Here is a 16,197-nt window from a genome sequence, read left to right on the forward strand (position 1 = left end):
GACCTTTTTGAACTTGATATACGTGTGGAAAAAATATTATGATTTTCAAAGTTTCGCTACCTGGACTGGTTGTGTGAGTGGTGTTAGCTGGGCTGCTAAAGAAATGAAGCGTGTCGTGCTGTCCCAAGCCACATGCAGGGCAAGTTTGGGGCATTGCGATATCAATTTGGAACTCTATATGGATGGAGGCGGCTGGACATAACTGGGCTAAAACCATTAGCGTTTGCTTTGGCAGCTAGAGTTCTTTTGCTCCGGAGTCAAATTGTCATTATTTTTCTTATCCGTTCCCATTTCATTTCCATACTAAAAAATTAAAATTAATATATATATATATATTTGTGATTATATTTTATTATATATTATATTATTATATTTTATATATTTATTATTTAGAAAGAGTAAATAAAACAAAAATAATAAATGTAATTAATATAAGGAACTGTACAATAAACTGGAAGAAAAAAGTATATCACGAATATTGTCAATTATTTCATATTCCATTTCAGAAAAAAGGATAAATTTTTTTCGCGCTACACCAACGATTTTTGATATGTAGGTTAAGAAAAAAATTCCCAGTACGAATCTGGTCGCGAGCCAATTTTTGGTTGTTGCGGACAAAAGTTATGGCGCTTTTATTTCGCTTTATAAGAAAGAAAATATTATAAAAACGCTAATTATTTTAATGAGCACAATTGTAACAAAAAAGTTCTATCGAAGTGACTTCAGCGAGTAGATTGCATAATACCTGCAAAATGTTACACAGAATTCGCGGAATGTACATAAAATTGATAAATTATTGAATATAAGTCTACTATTTTCAAAATTAAGGCCCATTTAGTGGTCATAAAATTACATAAAAAATTTTTGTGGATCCAAACTTCACGGCAAATCAAATGAGACTACAATCATACAGATTGGTGTTATAGTTTGGATGTTACAGCACATAATAATAAGCACATATTTTGGTCAAAAAAGTAATTTTTTGTTTAAAAAAATATTTTTTCTCATACATTATATAGTAGAAAATATTGTAAAATTTTATAGGAATACTTCCTTCATTTTGCTTAAATCTCCCAACAAAATAGACGGATTTTGCTTTATTCACATTCATATTAAAGCTTTCCCATTAGGGAAGCTAATTGGGTTGATGGGTATATATGTCAAATCTTCTGAAATGGAAATAGAGGTCAAATAACCCATTTTAATTTATATGCATTTTAAAATACGTGTAAATCGCGTAATTATCAAAATCAGTTTGTCCGCATGTGATTTCCATACACATCAAGACCATATCTTTTAAGTTGTATATATTTTGCGAAATTTCATTTGGAGGCTAAGATGTAGCATCGGCTGCATCTTAGCATTAAAATACCTATGAAATATCGCTAATTTGCGCAAAGTGCATACAATTTTGGTCCGCATCCGATTTCAATGTCCACCATGAAAATCTACATCGATATATATGTATCTATTTCAAGGCGATCAATTAAGAACCGTGGATGTAGCATCACACACTATTTTTTGGGATAAAATGAATGTAGCTCCCTTATCAGTGAAGTTTTCAAATCTCTGTTTCCGCTAAAACGAAGATTCTGTATTAGTTGTTTTATTGCAGTGGAAACGAACCGCAGAAAACGCGATAAAATACGCGATATTTCCAAAAACAATTTTAGGTGATTTTTCTACTTTGGACTTTCTTGTAACTCACGTTTCATTAGATGGATTTTTACGGGGAATGATTTATTAGATCCGGAACGTAAAAAACTAAAATGTGCAATCAAGTATGAGGAAATCGAAAGACAATTGTAAAAATTAGGCCCGAAAAATATGTTTTTTACAAAAATGTTCGCACAAAATTTCCGCATTTGGATGTAGATTTCTATGAAGCTGTGCAGAATACATTCACATTAGTCGTATCAAATAACTCAGAATCGCAAGTACTACAATCCTATATATACTTTTTTGAAAAACCTGTTTGCGGAATGAAATTAGTAGAAAATTTCAAAAAACACTGTAAACCTGGCTTCAAAATGTGAGCATCATTTAATGGTAGAAGCAGTTCAAATTTTGAAAAGTATTACATTAGTGAGATGATCCTTATTTAGTTTGCTTCTACTTTTACTTTGACAGGAAAATCGAGAGAAGTGTGGTTTACTCACAAATCGAGAGAAAACAAAAAAAGACATGGTGGCTTCAACCCATTTTTACCCATTTTTTAACATAAATATAGCCATAGCTTCCAACCAAATTATCTGTTAAGGCCAATATTTTTTGCCACGTCCAAAAACATTTCATTTTATCCAAAAATATTTAATTTGTATAATATACAATCACAAGTCGCGTATTCTAAAAGGGTAAACCTTGGCTTCAGCTATGTTAAATTTTCAAAAATATTGGTGATATATTACCAATTTGTATAATGTTAACCTTATTGAAAACTTAATTATGAGGGTTGCATATAAACTACCTGGCCTAGGCGCCATTTGATTTTTTTTTGGAAAGTTTTAAACGTACTCAGAACAGATTATCATACGACCAAGTGTTGTGTTGTTTACAGTGACTTGAAAAAATCCCTTTGAAAAAAATGGAATTTACTTGCGAACATTTCTGTCGATCATTTGTAACACCTTTCGACGTGGATAACCACAGCAAGGGTCTATCGATTAAATTAAATCTTTGTATGTCGATATAGGACCACGGTATAGCACTGCGAAAAACTGGTTTTATGAATTCAACTGGACCGACACTCGCCAAAAAACGAAGATTGTGAGGGACTCCCACAGTCGGCCGTTGTGTCAGAAAAAAATTAAGCCCTGCGTGAACGGATAATGCAAGATCTACATATACCGTGACAGAGAGGCGAGTGCATGTGATCTTCACAGCTAAACATTTATTTTAGGGAATATTATCCGACTATCACCCAAATTCAATATGCTTCTTTCTCTCTGGGATAAACATTGTAGCGTAATTACATTACGACATGTAGCGTAATTACAAAAAAAATATGGAAAATTGGATGCATTACGGACTATTGTGATATCTCCCTTGTTTGACCACCTTCGCCAACCTACTTTGCATCAATGTAAAGGCGATATTTTCTTTCTTCTTTGCCGTTGGAGTACCCTACTAGAAGCCGAGATATTCGCAAAAAAATAAAACATTATCCGACCATCACCAAGCTCAAAAGCCTTTTTCCTCTCTGATTAAAAAAATGGGATGCATTACCGACTATTGCGATATCTCCGTTATTGGGCCACCTACGCCATCTTGCTTTGCATCATTGTAAAGATTGGATTATCTACGTTCATAGTCATGCTTTGCTTTGGAAAGTCCACAACCAAATCTGTGATATTCGTCATTATAATTAAAATCGCAAACATGAAAAGTGGGGTTTCATTAGCGACTATTGCGATATCTTCGTTGTTTGAGCACCTACGACAACCTACCTTACATCGTTAGAAAGGTGATATTTTCTACTTTAATTTTGATGGGTAAAAAAACTTATTTGGAGAAAAAGATAACGTGTTTTTCGAAACCGAATATCTCAGTTTCTGTAAGGGGTATACCAAAAGCAAAACCTGACAATGAAGGTAGAAGATATCAATTTTTTAAGATATCAATTTTAATTATAATGACGTATATCACAGGTTTGTTTTGGGACTTTCCAAAAGCAAAGCCTAGCTATGAAAGTAGAAAATCCCATCTTTACAATGATGGAAAGTAGGTTGGTGTAGGTGGCCAAATAACGGAGATATCGTTGCTAATACATCCCATTTTTCCATTTTTTTTGGAAATCACGCTGCATTTCGCAATTTTGATCGGATCGTCACGAAATTTTAAAAGTTGATGCGGGTTCCACAGAAGAAGAAGGCTATTGAGAATAAGCCTATTAGTCGGATAATATTCAGGGGTCGGAATGGGCAAAAAACGTACGTTGAGAAGATTCAACGTTTTACTCTTATGTGACTATATCAGCTTCTAGTAGGAATATTCCAACGGCAAAGCCTGTCAATGGAAGAAGAAAAATATCACCTTTACATTAATGGTAGGCGAAGGTGGTCAAACAAGGGAGATATCACAATAGTGGGTAATGTATCCAATTTTTCTATTGTTTGTATAACGCTACAGGTCGCAATTTTGATCGGATCGTCAGAAATTTTGTTGGCTAGTGGGGGTCCCAGAGAGAAATGAGCATATTGAGTTTGATGGTAGTCAGATAATATTCCCTGAAATAAATAATTATAATTGTTCTACAAACATCCCTGAAGGGTCAAGGGAGACTTCTCTCATATCAATGAGTGCACCCCGATTCATATTAGCTCAATGATATGGGACCTACTGTATATCGCCGAGTCCGAACGGCGTGTCTTAAGACACCACTTTGTAGAGAAGTTTTACATGGCTGAAATACTCAGGAAATGTCGCCAACATTACTGAGGGGTATTTTGCACCGCTGAAAAATGTTTGATGTTGCCTGGCCGGGGAATCAAACCCACGACCTTCAGCATGCAAGGCGGGCGTGCATACCACTGCACCACGGTGGCACCCAAAAGAAATGTTTACCAGTTAAAATCTTATGCACGGGGGTGGTGCTGTAGGGCATCACATATTTTCCACAATATTTTTAATTGTTAGCAAATTCCATTCCAAAATACGTATTTTCATTTTCAGCAACAGGAAAATAATAATAACAAGTAAAAAATCGATAAGTTCGGCCGGGCCGAACTTATTATACCTCCACCATGAAATATTTAAGTTAATATTGAATAATTAGTTTTCTTTCCATTCTGCCCATAATTTTAGGTGGAGAAGTTACTTCACCACTTAGAAGTTAAAACCGTCAAGTGTATTTAAAACCGTTAAACGTGGACCTATGTCCATAATTGTTGGTGCAGAAGTTTCTTGGTCTCTAGGAACCCTAAAAGCCAAACTATAGCTAATTCGGTTAGAAAATGTAGCTAAAACCGGCAAAATATCTGAAATCCGGCGGTACCTTTATTACCTAAACGTGGACCGACATAGCCCATCTTCGCTCAATTCATTTGGAAGATAGCGTGATTACAACAGACGGAAATACGGATGTTAAGCACAGTCGTTGTCAGATATAACAAGTAAAAAAGTATCACTTTGCCGACAGACATCTAACCTCAGCCTGTGTGAATTGAAACACTTATTTTCAAAAAAAAAGCATGGATTTTGATTAAAGCTCAAAAGTTTTGCGGGGAAGGTACCTAAAAGAATGGACCGACATAGTCCATTTTGGAAGAGGGCAGCCATTCCTCTCGATAGATATCGCGCCCACCTGTCATTTCAGTTGGTCACCAGGAAACATATACTTGCCTACGAAAAAATAATATCGCTGTAAACAGGGCCACTAGGAAGGAGTACCTTCGCACAAAAATGCTGAACGTTTCTGTAGATGGTACCCCAAGAAGAGGATTTTTGAACATAAACCAAATTTAGACAAAATATTTCAAGATCCAAAGTTTGGACCATATCGGTTGCTCCGTTTATGACATATCGCACGTACCATTTTAGCGAATATTTTCAAACTTTTGGTGGGGAGGTACCGGATAGAGTGGTCTTATAAGCACTACCTACGAATTTCTAAACTGCACTTTTCTAAAGTTTTTTGTGGGAGGTATCAGAATGAGTGAACCGATATAGTCAATATTCGAACTTGATTTATGTTTGATGGAAATACTACGATGTGCCAAGCATGGATCAAATCGGTAAGTCCCTTCGAGAGTTATGGTGCGCATAACTTTTGCGAAAATTTTGAATTTTTGTGGGGGAGGTACCCGAGGGAGTGGACCAATATGACACATCTTCGAACTTAAACTAAGTTTGGACAAAATATTGCCAAAGCCAATTTTAGGAGCAAATCGGATATGACCCATATTCGAACTTAAACTAAGTTTGGACAAAATATTACGACAGCCAATTTTTGGTCTAAATCGGTTAATCCGTTGCTAAATCGATTACAAATTATCTGAAACGGATTTCTTCCAAACATACTTGGGGTCTGAAACCATTATTTCGATGAGGCACATTTTGTCCGTATAAAAAAAGTTGACCACGTGCCGTGCTCGATTAGAACAAATCTATGATCAAGTTGAGCACAGTCGTTGTCAGATATATGTAAAATTTGACCACGTATCGTTGCTAATTTGTACACGTTTGTGCTCAAATTAAAACCACCGTGGTCAAAAAAAAAATAAAAATGACCACGCGTGTTGCGAAATTGACAACGTATGTGGTCGATTTCGCAACGGGGTTTTTTCCGTCAGTGTACTAATGTTGCATTGCTTCAGATGGTCTAACCACTTTCTACGCTTATGTTCGCCTACCAACCGTTGACTTCAAAAGTAAGTTCTCTAACTCTTGGGTCTTCAGGGTTCGTACGACAATGCTCATCACACTCAATTGCGCAACCTGATATTTTTTGACGGAGACTGTTGCAATTGAACAACAATAGATGTTGTGTTTTTTGCTGTTGGACAGACTGTGGCGATGTCTCTCATTCCGACGACGAAGTTGGAGACGTGCTGTTGCAGCAAGCAACTCCTATCTCAGTAGTCCTCGAGGCGATTAAGACCAGAACAACCTCAGAAGAGCACCTATTCGATACATCCACTGCATCTAACTGATATTGGCATATGGTGGATGCGGTTGTGGCATACGGAACAGATTCATGGCTCGTGGTTCTTCTCTATCCCGGTACGGACAAAAAGAGCTCGGAGCAGGCATTCCGTGCCGCTCCCATGGTGAAAAAGGTATCCGAACACATGCACATAATTCTTGAGATGACAGTCCTTGGTCGAAGATTCCTCCGAGTCAACCCGGCGCATAGTACCGGCCGCCGTGGAATTTATTGTTTTTTGTAAGTCTTAGACTGATTCTGATGCTTTTTTACCTGTTGACATGTTTATATCAAATCTTTGATTTCTACAATAGCTATCCCAAATATATTCTTAGAATATCAAAGCTAACATAAAACCACGATTATATGTCCACTTTGAAACATTCCGTTCCACTGTACAAGCATAATTTTTATGCGAAAAATGCCGGTATTCCTCACGTTGTTGATGATGATTTTCATTGGCATCATTTCATTGTGTCCACTTGTCGCTGATGGTGATGAAGGTGAATGAGTGAAGGTAAACACCGGCTGTCCACCAAATCGTCAGGTGGATGTACATATGTATGTATGTATTTTCAAATATATCTCCATACGCTTATAAGTTTGTTGCCTTCTTCGAATGTTTTGTTAGACTTAAACTACAACAACAAGAAGAAGAAGAAATAAAAACGGCAATATCTAAAACATTTCATTACGTTAAAACAGAGCACATATATTTTCGATTTTTTGATATGGCGGCCGGCATGTGCCATGTGTCTGCGCTGGATGGTTGGTTGGTTGGCATTTGAAGAAAGGAGTAGTCCATGCGAATATGTTTCAAACAACATTCATAACCATGACTACTGGTAGTTGTGCCTAAGCTACAGCCATAATACTGCTAAGCCATTATTTTAAATTTTATTGCTTGTTTTGTGGTTGTTGTTGTTCTTGTTGCTGCTGTTGTAGTTTAAAACATGTATTTGTAAGAGTTGTACTCATGTTTTCCTTGCACACTAACCTGGCTAATGGGACGGATGCAAAACATCCAATCACACCATCATTGTATTCGAAAGAAATTGCCCAACAATTTGATTCAAAAATTTATCTAAAATATGGTTTTCGTTTAGCATTTAACTAAAAGAAATGTTGATTTGAGAATATTTACAATTTTCAATCGAATCGAACAAGCGATTGGATGATGACAATCACTCCGCAAAAGGGTGTCGTTGTCATAAGTTTCAGAGTATTATGGCATGTTGTTTCGCAGTGTTTACATGTTATGGAGTGACAGAAGACGGGATTCTTCCATATTTTATTGGAAGTTATGGCAATCAAAGCCTGTTGCAATTGTAATTCACAGAACATATGTATTGAAGTAAAGTAATTGCGTTTAAGTGATCCCTATTCTTTAGCTTAAATGTCACTGTTATCTATATTTTTGTATCAATTACGACTTTGCTAGATGCTTCTGTTCTATGTTAAATGTAGTAGCTAATTTGAAAAACAATGTTGTAATACTGATTGAGTGACATAAATTAATTTCCAAATGTAAAGTTATTAATCGCTTACAAGATAGGAAAAATATTGTGTTATATACAATCTATATATATACAAAAGCAAATGGTGTTAGCTACTACGTTTATAACTCAAGAACGGCTGAACTGATTTTGACAATTGCAGAAAAGGATAAAACTTAATAAAACGCGAAAATCTTGGCTAAAATTGTATATGGAAATTTATTGAAAATTCTATATAAAATTTTGTTTACTATTAAATCGATTTTCAAGCGTCTTTATACCCTACACCACACAGTGGTAAGGGGTATTATGTCTTTGTGCATTTGTATGTAACATACAAAAGGAAACGAAATAGACCCATAGTTCCTTTTGGGGATATACATATCATCACTTTCTGAGTCGATTTATGCATGTCCGTCCGTCTGTCCATGTATTTTTGTTCGAAACGTACAGGTCGCATTTTTGTCCGATTCAGCTGAAAATTGGGGACTACAAATTTTTAAGCCATAGGAAGAACGCTATTGCTTTTGGTGAAAATCGGTTCAGATTTGGATATAGCTCCCATATATATGTTCGCCCGATTTCACGTATTTGCTGCACCAAACACGCTATATACATCCGATTTTGATCGTTTGACTGAATTCAGTCTAGAAATAAATGTGCCAAATTATATAGAAACCGGTTCAGATTTGGATATAGCACCCATATATATTTTCGGCCGATTTCGCGTATTTGCTGCTCCAAAAACGCTATATAAGTCCGAGTTCAATGATAGTTGGAATGTGTGACTGAATTCGGTCTGGAAAAAAATTGCCAAATTATATCAAAATCGGTTAAGATCTGGATATAGCTCCAATTTATATTTTACATATTCACAGTGCACATAGGTTTCAATTAGGAAATTTTTGGCCAAAACCCTATTTTTGAAGTTTCGAAATTTGAACTTTTTTTTGCACAGAATAATAAATAAACACCTCAAGTCATCTGAAAATAATTAGTTTTTGTAAATAACGTTAGTATTCGTTGATTGGCGCAGTACCAAAGTTGACACTTTTTTATGTAAAAATAAAACGGACTTTGTGCCGTAAAATATACAATTTTTGTTGTATTGCGTCGCTGCATAAATATACAGAAGTGAGACCAAAGTTATTATGAATCGGGAAGCTGTTAATGAGTACTTTCATAATATTTACAAAAAGGGCGATGAAATTTGTAAAATTAGCGTAAAAAATCAATTTATATATACATATATTAAAAATTATTTTTTACAAATATTTTTAAAATATATTTAAACTTTTAAAAAAATGTCCAAGTTTGTCCACCTCCAAATTGATTTTGGAAGATAGCTGGGGGTCTGAACTAATAAATTGAGAAATAAATTCTTGCTCAAATTTGCCACAGTTAAAATAAAGTGGATTTTTCTATTTTAAGATGGGAGAATTTTTTGTAAATACCTGTTGTGACTGTACGTAGTATCCAATTGAAATAGAACGGTAATACCCACATCTATCAACCGATTTTTCTTAAAATTCATATTTAAGGGTTTCAGAGTGTAGAAAACAAGTATGTGTAAGTTTTTTGAAAATAGGTCCATTTTTTGTCATAGCCCCCACATAAAAGTACCGTCCGATTTTAGATATTTCGTGAATTTTAGCGACACTTTATGACCGATTCGGCTGAAATTTGGTATTTCGACCTCTTGGAAAATATGAATCATTCGTACCAAAAATTGTTAACATAGGTCAATGTTTTGGTTTAGAACCCACACAACGGGACCACCCTGTTCAACAAATTTTGGCAGTTTTTGGTCATTTTGGTCGATAAGACGTAGGAATTGCTGTTTGTACACATTTATTAAATATAATAATTAATTTCAATAACAAATGGACCTTGAAATAGTTTTGGCCAGAAAATTTGGATTTGGGACCATTGTGCAGTGGTGTAGGGTATCATATAGTCGGCCCTGCCCGACTTTGATCCTTTCCTTACTGGTTTTTTTGGAAATTTACAGCGAAAAATTGGTTAAAAGGAGAGATTTTAGTTTAGAGTTTGTAAAGATTAGTAGTGGTTTCGGTTAGATTTCGTTTGAAAGGATGAGGATGATAACGTCGAAAGTGGTTTCCACTGTTTTGAAGAAAAAAAGTACAAAATTGGTGGGTTATTTAAAAAAATCAAGAGCTCGGAGGTAATTTCATTGGAAATTTGGTTTTGGCATGTACTATGTATACTTTTAAACCGTAAGTAACAACATCTTCCAAATAGCAACTTCCGACTGCCGAATAAAATTTTAGCAGTACCACATATATATATTCGTACAGTCTAGGTACTGTCTTGATACTACAAATGAAGACCCCACTGAAATGGAGTATGAATTCAATCAGTTTAGTTCCCGCAGAGCTGGAAGGCAATTACAAATAGCCAAATACATACATATGTATATCGAAAAAGTATTGTATTCAAAATTAGAAAGGAAAACAAAAAATCTGAGATACTGGCTATTTTTTGGTCGAATTATGTGACAAATATTCTATATCGAGCGACATAAGTAAGTAAATACATATTAAACTACAATTAGTTTGTATTTACAATGCTGCGGGTCAGAAGTTTTTATCTCTGGCGCCTGGTGGTTAGTTGATAATGATCGGATCCCTCTGCTCAAAATAGATTAATTGATTAAAGCACAAATTTAAATCAGCACTATTAACCCAACAGCCCCCCCCCCCCCCCTTTCAAAAATAATTTCACGTTCATTACTGTTTGCTACTTATATGATATATTTTTTGTTGTAATTTTTACATATGTGTTGTCACATATACATAAAGTATATCGTGTAAAGTAGACATTAGTAATGAAGCAATACAATTTTCTATCACAATAATAAATTATGAAATGATAAAAAGTCATTAAATGACTTAATTTGGAGAAAGTATTGCAAATTATTATGGACTCAGTCCGAAATTTAACTTAACCTACTTAGCGGCGAGAATTTTTTCGCGAGAAAATTTAACGTTTTGTATGAAAATGATATTTTTGAGACTTTTTAAATATTTCTCATAAGTCCTGGGATAATGCCCCAAAACCCTAAAATTACTAAAGAATACAATAAAACACTTATGAATTGACTATCCGGTTTACCTGAACCAAGAAGGTATATTTTTCTTAGTATACCTTGGATAGGTGCCGACATAAAAAAGTTCAATACATACTTCATGACATAACGACCCCAAAGCTCTTACAAATCTACGGAGACCAACTAAAATGGCTGCTCGACACGACAACTATCTAAAGGAGATGCTCCCAAGTTCCAAGATGGACTATATCGATGCATTCCTTGAGGTATATCTTTCAGAAAGGTTAAACTTTTTTGCGCTCTAAACTGAATTAGAGGTCACTTCTCAAATCGCTTTGAAATTTCAAAAATATATGTATATTATAATTCTTCTACCCAGCAAAATTTTATGGAAGTGGTTCCATGAGATGCCATGATTTCACTGGATCTTTTGCATTGGTTCAAATGAAGTCGTGAAAGATCCGATCTTTTCATCAGCATTTGAACCCATTCAAAGGAAGTCGTGATAGATCCGATCGTTTCATCAGCATTTGTACCCATTCCATCGATCCAATAGATATGAATTTTGTGTTTTTATTTATACACATGTACATTAGGGATATAACTTTTTGCACTTTTTTGCAAATATCAAAAATACCACCACATAGCCGTGTAGAGCATGAAAAACTATTATGAAAAAAGGTGTAATTTTTTCTCTATCGCGAAAAAAGTTTCCGCACCAAATGCATTGAAGTTCAGTAATGCATTTTTTAATTTTAGCTGTTATGACAACATATTTGCTATTAATTAAATTTTGTATTTTTTTGTAATCTAATTTAAAATCATTACCAAAGCGTTCTGGACCAATTTGTTCTCAAATCGCGTCATTTCGGAGCATTTTATGAATTTTTGACACTATTGCAATTTTTGTTTTTTCTTTATAAACTCGTGAATTTTATGTTTATATTTATTGTACCTATCGGAGAAGAGAATATGGTGTCATTTGCAACAAATTCGCGAAAGTTACAGACAGTTTTTAATGACTTTGGCTGTGAGAATTGTATTTTTTTCTATGAATATTTATTCAAACAAAGCAAATTTAAAATTATAAGTAGAAAAAATATCAAAAGGGTTTTAGTAATTACAGTCGGCGCGGAAACTTTTTTCACCGAATCGATCTTAGAAACGCGTTTTCATTATTAGGACAAAATTCCCCACGTGGTACTGGTGTTGTATTTTTGTAAAAAACATATACGATTCTCACAGGCAAAGTCAACAAAAACAGCCTGTAACTTTCGCGACTTCGTTGCAAATGACCCCATATTCTTTTGTCCGGTAGGTACAAAAAATATATACATAAAATTCACGAGTTTATAAAGAAAAAGCAAAAACTGCAATAGTGTCAAAAATTCCTAAAATGCTCCGAAATGGCGCGATTTGAGAACAAATTGGTCCAGAACGCTTTGATAATGATTTTAAATTAGATTACAAAAAAATAAAAATTTCAATTAAAAGCAAATATGTTGTCATAACAGCTAAAATTAAAAAATGCATTACTGAACTTCAATGCATTTGGTGCGGAAACTTTTTTCGCGATAGAGAAAAATTGACGCCGTATTTCATAATAGTTTTCCATGCTCTACACGGCTATGTGGTGGTATTTTTTTGGTTATAGCCCTAATGTACATACATATGTATACTTTCTTTTACTTATCTAAGATTTATTAAAGCTATGTAAGATTTATTACACTAGGAAGTCTAATCATTGAGCAAAAAATAGAGTCGGACTGCAATCTTTGGTATTATAAAAGTTTCCTTGCCTCTAGAGAGCCCTGCTTTACAAGTCGATTTGTAGATCCCTACAAAAAAAAAAAAAAAAAAACAAAGATGTAAATACAGTTCTAAAACCTTGAGGTTTTAGTCCTCCCCAGCATCAGAAATAACTGTCTAGTTGCCGATCAATAACATGGGATCCGCAAGCAGCACAACAACTGCGCTGCACGCCATCTCCACACATATTAGTCGAAGACTCAATCAAAGTAAGCCGTGCGATAGAACAGTGATAGTAACCCTTTGAGACTGTCAAGCACTCCACGCTCTTTGAGTTCATCGAGCAGACTACGCTCCGGTCAATTTTGAAACGTTGGATAATAAATTATATATTTGGACGCCTGTTGTGCGTAGAATTTAGAATCAAAATGTCAAAACTTGGAGTTGTCCGAGGTGATATTGCAGGAACTGTCTAACATATAACGTATGCGGATGATTGTACGATCTTGGTATCAGGTGCCTTCCCTGATGACATTTGTGAATGGCTTAACTCATTTTTGTCCGATCTTACCACCCTTTTTCACGCGAGGAATATACAAATTACAGCCAATAAATCTACGGCCACTTTGTTCACCACTTGGGCGGCAGAGTTGAGAACAATAGAGTTGAATGTCATGGTCGATGGGAGCAGAACCAGGATCAAGAAGCCTATCAAGCAGGTTTAAGAAGTATTCACATGAATGCAGTCGCAGGTCCAATAAACAACTATCTATCGTCTGCATGCGGTCCTCGGAGAATATCCACCATTTATCTCTGCTGAGGAGCGTCAAAGCAGAGTATTTTTGGCTCAATACGCTCGGGATGGTGCTGCCTAAATTTCTATAGGGCTAGGTTTCATTACACAAAACATCTGCTCAGCATCAAATCTACTAACAAACTTCAATATGTAGCCCCATTCATTAAGCAGAAAAATGAACATATCAACTACTTTTACAACAACAAACTGCAATTATAATTTTGATGATAATTAAATTATAGTTATTTCATAAATTGCTTTGAATAAATAAAAAGCCATGAAAATCATATTTCAGTACAGCATTTTCCGAACAACACGTGAAAAATTCATGCCAAAGAGTTGGTGAAAATGACATGCCAAAGATTAGCGAAAATGCTATTCTAGGGAATTAGTTAAGATGACATGCCAAAGAATTGGTATAGATGCCATGCCAAAGAATTGTTGAAGATGCCATTCCACCGAGTTAATGAAGATGACATGCTTAGGATCTGAAAATGAATTGCATCTTTTGGGGGTCACGCTCTTGTAAAAAGAATGAGTGAAGATGCTAAAAAAATGACATTCCATTTCACTTGCACCCATTCTTGAATAGCATCTTTGGCATCGAACATTTTGCTGGGTAGGTGAAGCCAACGATACAATCTACACAAAAGTACATTTAAGTTTTACTGCAGATAGTTTTTCTAATCTCCATTATAGCACTTATTATACCCTATACCACAATGTGGAAAAGGGTATTATAAGTTTGTTTTGGTAAAAATTCATGTAACACCGCGAAATATTCGTCGGAGACCCCCAATGTGGTATACCAATCTTCATATCTCGACGAGATAAAGCGATTTTGAGATGTGTGTCCGTCCGTCAGTCCGTCCGTCCGTCCGTCCGTCTGTCCATTATAAATTGTAAACACGCTCCAGGCAGCAATTATGGACCGATCGTCACGAAATTTTGTATAGAGGTCGGGTTCAGATCAGAATAGATCCCTATTCTTATTGGTGATGATCGTGAAATATTTAGCGGGTGAAATGGACCAAAAACATAATATTTATCCAATTTTCTAGCGGCTCTGTAGGTCTCAATAATAGTCCGATAAACGCGTAATTTTAAATAAGGTAAGAGTATATCACAAAGGAGTAGCTTGCAATTTGAGATGGCGATCGGATAATATTTAGAGGGTTAAATGGACCAAAACTTTTGTGTGAAAATTGTGAAAAATTTTAATATACAGCTTATATCTTAATTCCTGGAAGTGACATTCCGGACAAGTGAGATATACTTGAAAATGGAACGCTTGACCTTTCAATTGATGCCAATTATGTTGGTGTACATGATCAGATAACAGAGTTACAGCCTAATATATTCCGTTATTTGTTTGTAGTGTAATAATAAACTCGCTAGAAGTCGCAATTATACATCAATAGTCACGAAATTTTGCACCGGGTAAGAGTATAGGTTGAAAAAGATGCCTACAATTTTGAATGATGATCTGATATTCTTTAGCGGGTGAAATGGACCACTACTTTTGTATGAAAAATATAAAAATTTTATTTTTGGTCGATATTTTAATTCCTTGAGGACATATATATTTCGCAAAGTAGCCTACATATGGAAAAAAAAACTACTGACCTTTCCTCTGATGTAAATTGCAATAAAGTGTTTGCTAGATAACGGGCCTACTGCCTAATATATAATGGGTTCTGTGTAGAGAAGCACATTTTTATCCCATGCTACATATTGTCTCTCCAAAAGTTTATGTAACACCACGAAATATTCGTCCTAGACCCCTTATTTGGTATGCCAAAATTCATATCTCGACGAGATAAAGCGATTTAGCGATGTGTGTCCGTCCATTAAAAATTGTAAACAAGCTTAAGGCCGCAATTATGGACCGATTGTAACGAATTTTTTAAGGAGGTTGGGTTCGGGCCAGAATAGAAATGATTAGTTTTTGGTGCTGATGGTGAAATGTTCAGGGGATGAAATATACCAACAACAAAATTTTAATCAATTTTGTAGCGGCTCTGTAAGTCCAAATAATAACCCGCAAAATTTTAAACAAAGTTTGAGTTTATGATGAAGAAGAAGCGTACAAACCAACGTTTGTGTGAACTAAATTTTCCTTTCCTGCTACAAAAATGTCTTTGTCATGCTAGATAACTTTTTGGTTTTGGTCATAAGTATTATACATTACATCTCTGATATTTGATAATTAAATTTTCACAATCATTGAAAAGAAGTTCCGTAGAGAGCGATTGTCCAGGGATAGTGGTATAGGGTATCCCATGGTCGGCTCCGTCCGACTATAGACTTTTCTTACTTGTCATTTTTTCTATATATGGTAACATGGGGCACCTTCGCCACGTTTTTGTTCAAAATGTTCTCATATCGACCCCTTTAAAGTTTTTCCAAATATTATTTTTGGTAAAAATATAAAAAATTTGGT

The sequence above is a fragment of the Musca autumnalis genome, unplaced genomic scaffold, assembly GCF_047663935.1.
Source record: "Musca autumnalis isolate F117 unplaced genomic scaffold, ASM4766393v1 scaffold_1, whole genome shotgun sequence".
In the NCBI taxonomy this organism is placed as follows: Eukaryota; Metazoa; Arthropoda; class Insecta; order Diptera; family Muscidae; genus Musca; species Musca autumnalis.